Here is a 10713-nt window from a genome sequence, read left to right on the forward strand (position 1 = left end):
TCATGTTTTATAAAATGATTAATTTCAAGCTAGTATCTCCCAAGTATTAAGTATCAAGTATTTCCTGTGTCATCCAATTACCCATAAGCATTGTTTTGGTCTCCATGGTTACTCAGGTGATTCTGGCATTTTTTTTTCCCACAACATTGGTTGCCAAGGATACAAGTTGTTTTAAAATACAGCAGCTACAAGTCAAGATTGGAGGGATGTAGTCGTTGTGCATGCAGCAGTTATATGTAATAAATCTTGCTTCTGGGCACAGCATTTGAATACTGAAGGCATTCTCAGTGGAGTTCTTTGAGTTAACCAAGTTAATACATTTTTTATGAAAGGAGAGGATGCTCACCAAAACTATCAAACATAAAATGTATATGGCATAACTACATTGCCTGAAATAAAGCTCTTGGGTACCTTCTGGCAAAGATATGATTATCTTCATCCTAACTATAGTATTCTCAAATAGAATCCCAACTCAGACCAATGGAAACCGAATCAGAGTGGAATGCTTTGTACATCCGAGGCCAATATTACCTTATCAACAGGGATAATATCCTGCACTGTGCAATTAACAGACAAAACTGCCTATAAACACAAAAAGGGACAGAATAGGAAGTGCACTCAGCTAGGTTTACATTTTTCTGCTCACAAATTGTAAAGACAACTTTATGCAAACATTCATATGTCTATCTGAACTGTGGGGAGAATACACAGCTGAAACAATTGAACTGTATTCAGAAACTGAACCCTTAATGATCTACATTAGTTTGCATGTAAAAAACATAGGCTGTTTTTAATTTTGCAGTTCATACATATTAAAAAATAAACCTATGTATTTTTATTAGAACACAGTTATCTAAGATGTAAGCTTTTCAGTTCTTTCAAATTGAAAAAATGAAAGAATATCTATCCTTTTCAGGCATGTGACTCCATAAAAACAACTTGCTGAAAATGTATCACTTCTTACCGTTTAAAAACTCAAAAATTGCTAGTGTGGTATAGCACATTATATCATCCTAGTAGCTATAATATTTACTCTTAAAAAGACAAAGCTTCTGAATATTGTTGATGTCCAAAATGACAGATCACATTTCTCAGCCATAATGAGATTCTGAATAAAAAATACATTTCCTCCTGTGAAAGAGAAAGTTTTCTTTTTTTATGGATGTTCCAGACATCCTGAGTATCAAGTATCTAACATAAAATCTTGAATTGGTTTTGTTCTGTCTTGTAATTTTTTGGAACTGTTCTTGTCAATGAACATCTCTTTATTTCCTTTTATAAGATGCTATATTTAAATCTGATCACAGAGACTTTTTTTTTTTAATCCATACAGAAAATTTTTAGTCATTTCTTCATATTAACACTATTGACAGTAACTTTTTTAGTGTACAAAATACATGCCACAATTTAAAAAATAGAAATTGCTTTCATTTCTGAAACAAACACTATCCTTCTAAAGTCAGATAAAGTTAATGGAACATATATGAAAATAAATTCCAGAGAACCAGCATTTGCCTTTTAAAATATTATATTGCAATTTTAAATGGTTGACCATTCTTATACTAAGATATTACAGAATCTGTGAGAGGAGTCTAATTAGTTGCAGAACAAGAAAGGTTGTTTGTTTTTTTTAATATAATTTGGTAATTCTTTTTCTTCTGTCAAATTGCCTACTTTCCTTTTTTAAAACACATTTTACTGACTTGTCTCGAAGTTTGCATTTTCACTTTGTTAGCTGATTAAGAATGCTAGTAGCCAGCTGATTAACTTCATGATGGGATTTGCAAATTTGTAGTCATCATACTTTATTTAGGACCAAATTCAATTCTATTAACTATAGTTGGGAAATGACTTCTTAAGCTACCAGTGTTATAAAGCATTCATTAGGAAGTAGCAAGCTTTATGTGAAAGCTAGTCCCCAAAACACCCTGAACCAAGCAGAAAACATTTTAGTAACACCGTCAAAAGTGTTGATATAAAGTATAGAGCTAAATCTTTGCTATCTTTAGGCTTGTCCTGGACATAAAAATCCAGATGTTTAACTCCAACACTGGGGATCTTTTGAGCCCAGGATTTTGATGTGACTCATTATTCAAGAGCTGTCTGAAACCACCTTTGTAGAAGAGTTGCACTCTAATCCATGAAACATGCTTCTATGCATCGGAAAATAGCTGCATAGACAATACTGTAGATCTAGTGACAGAGAAAATGCATTGCAGAATTTCAGCAACACTGAAGAAAATTGTATAAAGCAACAATATGCTGCACAGTGCATGTTGTGGGTGTTTAGGAAATCACACTTTTCTGAGGCCTCTTCTGAGCCATTTCTTTGAAAATTCAATCTCCCTATGCTTTCTGTCAGCTACCAAGTTGTGGGAGTTTGAAGCTTTAGAGCTTTGCATCTTTTTGCTGACAGATGGCATGGAAACAAAGAGCTAACACAGGTTCAGAAGGAACTTGGGTACTCATGGACTAGTAATATGCAGACACTGAAATACCCCAAGAAGCTCACAAATATGGCTAGACGCTGGGCAGATGTTAAAGCTATCATGTATATTTTTCCCTAGCCATCTATTTTCGGCAATGATATGGGACCAGTGCACTGCACTAGATGAACCTTAGGTTTGACTGCACTTATGTAAGAAATACTTGACATGTGATTTGAAGAAGCAGCTCTTCAATATAAAGGAGAGTAAGAATGAGTGTTATGTGAAAGATTCTGCTCAAGATAAAATTCCACTGTGAGATATAAAAACACTTGAAGCTCAGCCCAGCTAATTGCAAATAGCTTGGATTGTCTGTTCCAGGCCCTCTAAAGAGTACAAGTGATACGATTATAAAAATGGACCATGATGACAGTGTTGGGTTTTTTTCCAAAACTTCTGTCTGCTTTAATATCCCTATTCCAGTCCGTTGTTCCTTTTTGGAAGGGTGGCCTCGCAGGACCATTTCTGGCTGAGTACCTTTGCCACCATGGACTGGAGGTCATGGAGCCAACTGAGAAACCAGAAAGGCAGCAGAGCCAGTCATTTTACTCTAATTGTGTGTAAACTATGTCAATGTGTTTAATTCTTCTGTTTCCACAGCTGACTTGTTTGTAAGGACTGATTAATACTATGAGAATCAACTACTGCAGGCAGCAGCAACAGACTTGCAAAACATAAGGGAAAGACTGCTTCAGGGATGAGAAGGGAAAGAGCCCCAGTCCCAACTTCTGTGTCGCCACACACCTCTCCCAACCCTTCTGCCACCTTGGGGCCTTGAACACCCACCCTGGGGGTTGCCAGCCTGGCCTTGCTGAGCGATGGATGCCTTGTGCCCTCCAGGGCACAGTCAGTTGGGGCTCACTGTACTTAGGTTGCCCATGTCCTATGGCCATGCAGCTGCACACCTCTCTGCTGCAATAGGTCATGGCATGTAAGTACCCACGTCAGATCACCGAGATCATTGGGACTGACGAGAGGGTTAGTCAGTGTGACGTAAGCCTTTCTCCTAGATCAGAAGCCCTGCTTACCTCCTGGCCTCAACAAGCTGCCCAGCCACAAAGAAAAGACACATCTAAACAAAGCTTTTCATTATTTTCGTCTTCTTGAAGGCCATGTTATGACAATTGCAATAATAATACCATAGTATTTAAAAGGAACTGTTCTCCATATGCCCAAAAAGCTTCTCAGCAGTTAACACTCAGCTTAGAAACATCAGTGTGAAGTCTCATGAAAGCTAAGCCAGAAAACTCAGTACTTGATTTATTCAGTTATGTTCACAAATAACTAAAAGCACATAAAAACCTAAGATACATACATATTGCTTTTTACAGAACAGCTCTCAAACATACCAGCAGGAGAAAGAGTACTTGGGATTTTTTTTTTTTCTTTTCATTTTGAAAAGGTTTTGTGTTTGCTTAAACTCTGAAGGAAATTATGATGACTGAGAAAAGTGGGGTTTAACCTCACTCATGGTTTCCCATATTGCCATACTGTGTCTTTTATACTCCTTTGGCCTATGTGTGTTTTTAAAAGGAATGAATCTGATGTTGAATCAAATTATTCCCCCCAGTTTAAGTGACTGGGAACATTTCAGTGCTAAGTAAATTGCAGTGAACCTGGTGGAAAGAATGCTTTCTTGTACCAACATTCAAGTCTAATCCTAACCCTTGCGTCGATATGAGAACTGGGGCTGTGATTTAAATGAGGTATGAAATAATATTTACTGGTATTTTTAAGGAGTTATTTTTGTACCAGTTCACTTCAGACTGCAAGAGAGGTTCTCTCTCTGTAACAGTAACTCTGCTGGTGCAAGTCTTTCCTGTCCTCCTGCAGCTGGCTGTGAGCAACAATGCCAGCACATGCTCTCTTTTTCCTAAGAGGAAAGATATGTCATGAGGTTTGCTTTCACCACTTACATCTCCTTCTGCTCCTCAGTAGTTGCAGCCAGAGGATTCATGGGGAAGGTGAAGACAAGAGATGGCAATTTAACATTCCCAGGGACCCTGGATAAAGGGAAAGCACAATAAACTCAACGCTTTGTCAAAGAAACACTAGTTTATGTGGCCTCCTGCATTACGGCTACTTTTGTTTATGGGGGCACCTTCTGGACTATTTTGAAAGATAAGAAAAAAGCTAATGGCTGATGTTGTAGGATAGGTTTTTAACTGAGGGAAGAAAGAAAAGAAAAAAAGAGGGTTCACACCTGTCTGTGACTTAACACAATGCCTAAACTATGAATCCATCTCTAGCACTGACTAACTGATCCCTCCTTTGATCAGCAGTGGTTTTTAACCTTTGAAACAGTGAGTGGGGATGTAATATTTTTATTAGTAACAAGCAAAGTCATAATACTCTGTAAGGGCCAATTAATTTTTCTAATTATAAAGACAGGCAAGAAGATTACATTCAGTGCAATTAGTGGTTAGTCATTCTTCCATAGTGAGGAAACAATGTGTACAGCTTTTAAAACTCTTCCTGAACTACAGTAAAAGCAATCATATTTTTTAAAAAATTAAGAGGGCATAAATGCTAAATGTTTTACCAACTATTAAATGCTAAGCAAGCACTACATCTTTAATTAAATACACTTTAAACCACTTAATAAGTATCCAAATTGCTGACAATCAAGTCAGAGCCCTTATATCAATTTGCCTCTTCCATTGCTGTAAAAAGGTAAAATAGCTGCTAAATATGGCAACTAACACTTGTAAGAAAACATCATAAATATTTAAAGGGATAAAATCAGCAAAGTAAAACCAAGCAAAACATTTCTCAGGATACATCTTATAATTTCATTTATTTTCCTGATTCAGTGATATGATATTATGGCATCTATATATCCCAAAGGACTTATACAACCATGGGAATATAAGAAAATGTGATAATTCTCTCCTATTGATAATCAATTACAACAATGGACCTTGGGGAACTTCTGTACTATCAGAAGCATTATTTTATTAATACTTTAATTCAGATATCAAAGCAACTTCTTCTGAGGATCCAGGCAAAGTTTTAAACACTTCTACATCAAACTAGCTTGAAATTACTAAAAGAGAAATACATAAAACAAAATAAGCACATGTTAAACATGGAGGTAAATAATAAATAGATGGATTTAAAAAAAAAAAAAAGCAAAACCACAGTAACAGCAGAAAAAACAGATTATCATGATTAAAAGTATACACCTAGAAAACATTAATGCTCTCAACTATAGAGAGTAATCTGAAGCCATAGCTAATAAAAATTTGTTTTACAAAGAGGAGGTACATGGAAGATTAAAACTATAAATATCACACATCATACAAAAGTTTGGAAGTCAATTTGATACACGGACAAAAAAAGACCTATCCAAAATTACTAGATCAAAACACAAATACAATTACCTGTATTATGACAACACCTGTAAAACCATAACTATTGTTACAGTTGGTATACAAAGTAAAAGTCCTTGCTCTACAGATCTTAACTGAGAAGTTAAAACAATGTAAAGAATGGAAATACTCAACAAGGAGAGAATAAATATGGGAATAATTACACTGAAACAGGTGGGTGTGTTTTGATGAGTAATTGGCACAATTTTCAGCTGTATCAGCTCATTGTGATTTAGAAATCTCCACAAATGTCGTGTTATCACTTCTTTGTATTTTGGTGTGTTTTACCCAGCACCAGGCAATCCAATACAAAATCCTACTGAAGACACAGTGTATGTAGGTGCTGTATTGAAACACCTAGTGCAGGTAAACCCCAAGCAGGGATTACAGAGTGACTCCATTTAACTTCACTAGGCTAAAGTTTCCAGGCTTTGTGTTCACTAAAGAGTACAAAAAAGGCTAATTAACAAAGATTCATAGATGGCATCTTTTTATTCCTTGGAGAAAAGGCATGTTGTGGGACATCAGCTCAGAGAAAACAGAACCCCAGCAACAGAAAAGCTGTCAGTGCAATGCTGCCGTTTCAGTAACAGCTGAGAAAACAGGAGGCTTAAACAATAGATGTAGTAGGCAGGAATGTTGCTAAATTACAATTGAAATGAAGGTAATACTGTGTATACAGCAACCCACAGTAAAATCACTTGTGTATCATTATTTATGGATTCATGTATACATGACAAGAAATGGACCTACTAAGGACCTACTGTAGTTAAAAAACTTTTGATTAAGAAAAAGGGTAAAAGTATGCATCTGCCTCAATGAAAGATAACATACTTCAACAAAAGAAAGAAGAAAAGGGTTATACCACATAACTATTCTTTTGCACTCTTACTAGATTTCCTGATACTGTCACTAGTGGAACAGAAGCTAATAAAAACCTACTCAGACATCACCTGTAGAAGATTTAACTGGCAGCAAAAATAACATGTGATCACTGACAATGCTGGACAAATATGACCAAGAAGGGGAACTCGCTTCATTGTGGTTTTCAAAAATTCTCACAATTATTGAGGAATCAGAAAAAAATCTCTCTCAGATGCCTTGAAGGTGAATACTACTACCCTGTTACTCAGTGTTGGCAGACACTTCCTCAAACTGGAACTGATCAGGATTATTAACTCTTTAAGATGGGAAGAGGGGAAAGGGTATTTTCAGAAAAGCACAATACAATCTTACAAAGGCTAAGTATTGGTAACCAAAGTAGCGTATGTCCCAGACCTCTTTATTTTGGAATACATCTCACACGGAAAACTTCAAAGCAGCTGGTTTAGCAATCCAGGCAAGAGTAGAAGGAAAGCAGGGTGCAGGGTGACTAGGAGGGCTGCACCAGGTCCCTAGCATGGGAGGAACCTCCCTGCATGCCACAGGCCAGGACTTCCTCATCCCAGCACCAAGCTCCTCAGAAGGGCTATTTAACAGTGATGGGGGTGAGGAGGCAGCGGATGATACCAAAATGCCCCTGGATGTCTGGCAGCAAGTTAGTTGTCCTGGGTGATGACAGCTTCACAAGGCTTTTGTCTGATCAAATGAATGCACTTACTGTGGAAAGGCAGATGGAGGTAACAAGATCAACATTTACCTAGAAGGCTACATTTTGAAGTTTTAATGATTTTCAGATAGCATTACAGCATGCTGAGCCTATTATTTCATGAGGGTTAAACCTGTTAGTTCATCAGTGCTATAAAAGGCAAGAATTGGCTCATCAAGAAAATATCTTAGTCTCAGCCAACTGCAGCAAACCTGCTTTCTCGGTCTGTTCCGCCATTTCATAGCTATACTGGAGTTTGCAGACTGAATAGGCACCAGGTGCTGCTGCCGGGTTTCTCAAATGAGAGCAGTTTGCTGTGATGCCTTTGTGTTTGCGTAGGACTAGCTGTGTCTTATTCATTCAACACAGAATGCAATCTGCGTGCAAAAAAGTCAAGGGCGTTGGATCAGCTCCTCCTGTGCAGAGAAAGAAAACAGAGGGACCATGACTGCTCTTATCCTTTCCCCGCTGCTTTCACTAAGATGATGGGAGTTACATCCTGACAGGACACATAGGGGACTTGTCTTCCTAAGGCTGTGCTGTGTTAGAGACCCTTTTGCATACCTGCACAGATCATTCAAAAAGTGCTAGCACTGAGTATACAAGTGACTAATCTTTCCTGCAGAAGAAATAAAATTTGTGCCACTATATCTGGTGCTTTTACAATCACTAAAATTGGGATTACACAACCATGAAAAGCATTGGAGGACAATGATGGCAGGAAGGCTGCAAGGCAGGAGAAATGGGGCTGCCTCTCTCTGCACACGTGTCCTCTTCAAAGTCAGGTATCCTTGATCAACATCAGAAGAAATACAGCAATCTTCTCATTGATCCTTTTGTGTTATGATTAGAATAATTCTTAAGAATTCACATGATTCTTTTTACTTCAAATAAACTGACTTCAGTCTCCATAAACTGGCCGAAACAGCCAACACATGGACATCACAGAAACTGAGTAATAAATTTGGCCTAAGAACATAGCGAAAAAAAAATTAAAAAAATGTCAACAGACAATTCCTTTAGGCTCCTTCATATATATTCACAAGTAATCCAGTTGAGGGATTTAATTCCTTGTTTTACAGAGCAAGCACATGAATTATGAGCTCTCCATACCAAGGAAGATTTAAGTAGCTTCAGGAAATGTCATACAGATTATTGTTAAAAAAAGCTGGTAAAGTGTGAATCAGAAGAGAAGGCAAAAAGAGGAGGTAAAAGCAATTGTACGCTCACGAGATAACATTTTTACATCTTTAGAGCACTTTTTTTTTCCCATCATCCTGTAGGACCTGCAAAATACCATTTACCCCGAGTCAAGTGTTGGCAATTCATTAAACTAAGCAGAACTCGGCAATACACTAGCATCACTAGCAGGTGGAACAGAATTTGGGAGCTTGACAGGCTGGTGCAAATCAGCATGAAATCTTTGCAATTAAAGTTTTAAATTCACAGCTCTCTGCTTTTTACCTCACTTGAAAATGCAATTGCTTGCTTAAAATGTTGCTAAGACGGGAAAACTTAAACCGCTTCTCTATGGCACATGGACTTTGGTGTTGATTAGAAAAATGCCTCTTCCAAATAGAAATAGGCCAATTATTTTGGGATACAATTCTAAAAATCAAAGAAACTAACAAACCATTTCTGCATGCTCTGACTGCAGACATGCTGGAATCCCTCAGCAGAAAATGTGAACGAGGCAAGAACTAGGATGGAGCAAAATCAAAGCTGAATATTTTGAGAGACTGTACTGAGTAAAGTATGGGTACTCTTACAGAGGCTTCAGAGACTTGTCATTAGGGTGTGGGTCTTTGCCAGCTGAGCAGCATCAGGTCCGCCGCCCAGTGTTTGTCAGAAAATTGGGAAGAATCAGAAGGAAGGCAGAAAGACGATGTACAGCCTGGGGCTTGCTCCAGTGCAGCTGATGCCTGAGGGGCACCAGCCTCCTGCTGCAGAGCCTGTGCAGGCAGTCACGGTGGGAAACCCCTACCCGGAGTGGCAGTGTCCCCACACCACTGCATGGGGACAGAGCATCCAGAAACCATATGGGTGGCAAAGGTCTGGAGACCTTCATGCAGCATAGCCATACAGAGGCGGGGGGATCCCACCTTCGAGGCCCCTCGGCAGACCAAAGCCTTTGCTTAAAGGTCTTAAGATCTGTGAGCCTCTCGCTGCTTTATCTCCAGCAGCAGCACAGAGGTCGAGCCTCCGGAAAGGTAAACACCCTCTTGGGGGAATCCTGCGGAGCAAAACGTGGCTATACCGCGGAGGGCAGCGGCGGCTGAAGCCAGTTGCAGTTTTCTATTGCAGCTGTAGAGAGCAGACGAGACCAGACAGATCAGAGGATTTTCAGGATTCTTTCAGACTGTCTTTCCCCATTTCTCAGGCAAAAGTCTTGATCTGAGCTTCTTACTCAAAACAGCAACAGATGCCATTTTTCATTATGAAAGTACTTTAAGGAGTTTGATGACTCCTTCAGAAATTTGCTTCTTGAATGACATAAATAGTTTATTTGAAAGCCAAATCAAAGCCAGATCAGAATACGGTAATTCCCTGAATGACATCTAAAACAGATACCGACTAAAGAATATCCTCACAGTGCAAGGCTATTTTATTCCTTCAGAGATATACTCCTGGGGAACATTTGCTGAGGCATTTGTATGATGGTAATCTATGTGCTGAGGTACAGGAATGTACACATATTTGGTGCAGTGAACCAGCAATACAAGCTGTTGTGGAGGGATGCACAGATGCTCTGCTATTAGTGGATACACATACGGAACAACAGAACTCAGTTACTTGATCTAAGTGTGATCAGAAAAGAAAAGGCTACAGAGAAAAGACATCTCATTTTTCTTTATCATATGTTTTGTATGTAGCTTTTTGCTTCATGTTTTATAAAATGATTAATTTCAAGCTAGTATCTCCCAAGTATTAAGTATCAAGTATTTCCTGTGTCATCCAATTACCCATAAGCATTGTTTTGGTCTCCATGGTTACTCAGGTGATTCTGGCATTTTTTTTTCCCACAACATTGGTTGCCAAGGATACAAGTTGTTTTAAAATACAGCAGCTACAAGTCAAGATTGGAGGGATGTAGTCGTTGTGCATGCAGCAGTTATATGTAATAAATCTTGCTTCTGGGCACAGCATTTGAATACTGAAGGCATTCTCAGTGGAGTTCTTTGAGTTAACCAAGTTAATACATTTTTTATGAAAGGAGAGGATGCTCACCAAAACTATCAAACATAAAATGTATATGGCATAACTACAT

Source organism: Athene cunicularia, assembly GCF_003259725.1.
Source record: "Athene cunicularia isolate RWA chromosome 2 unlocalized genomic scaffold, athCun1 chr2_part1, whole genome shotgun sequence".
NCBI classification, from domain to species: domain Eukaryota; kingdom Metazoa; phylum Chordata; class Aves; order Strigiformes; family Strigidae; genus Athene; species Athene cunicularia.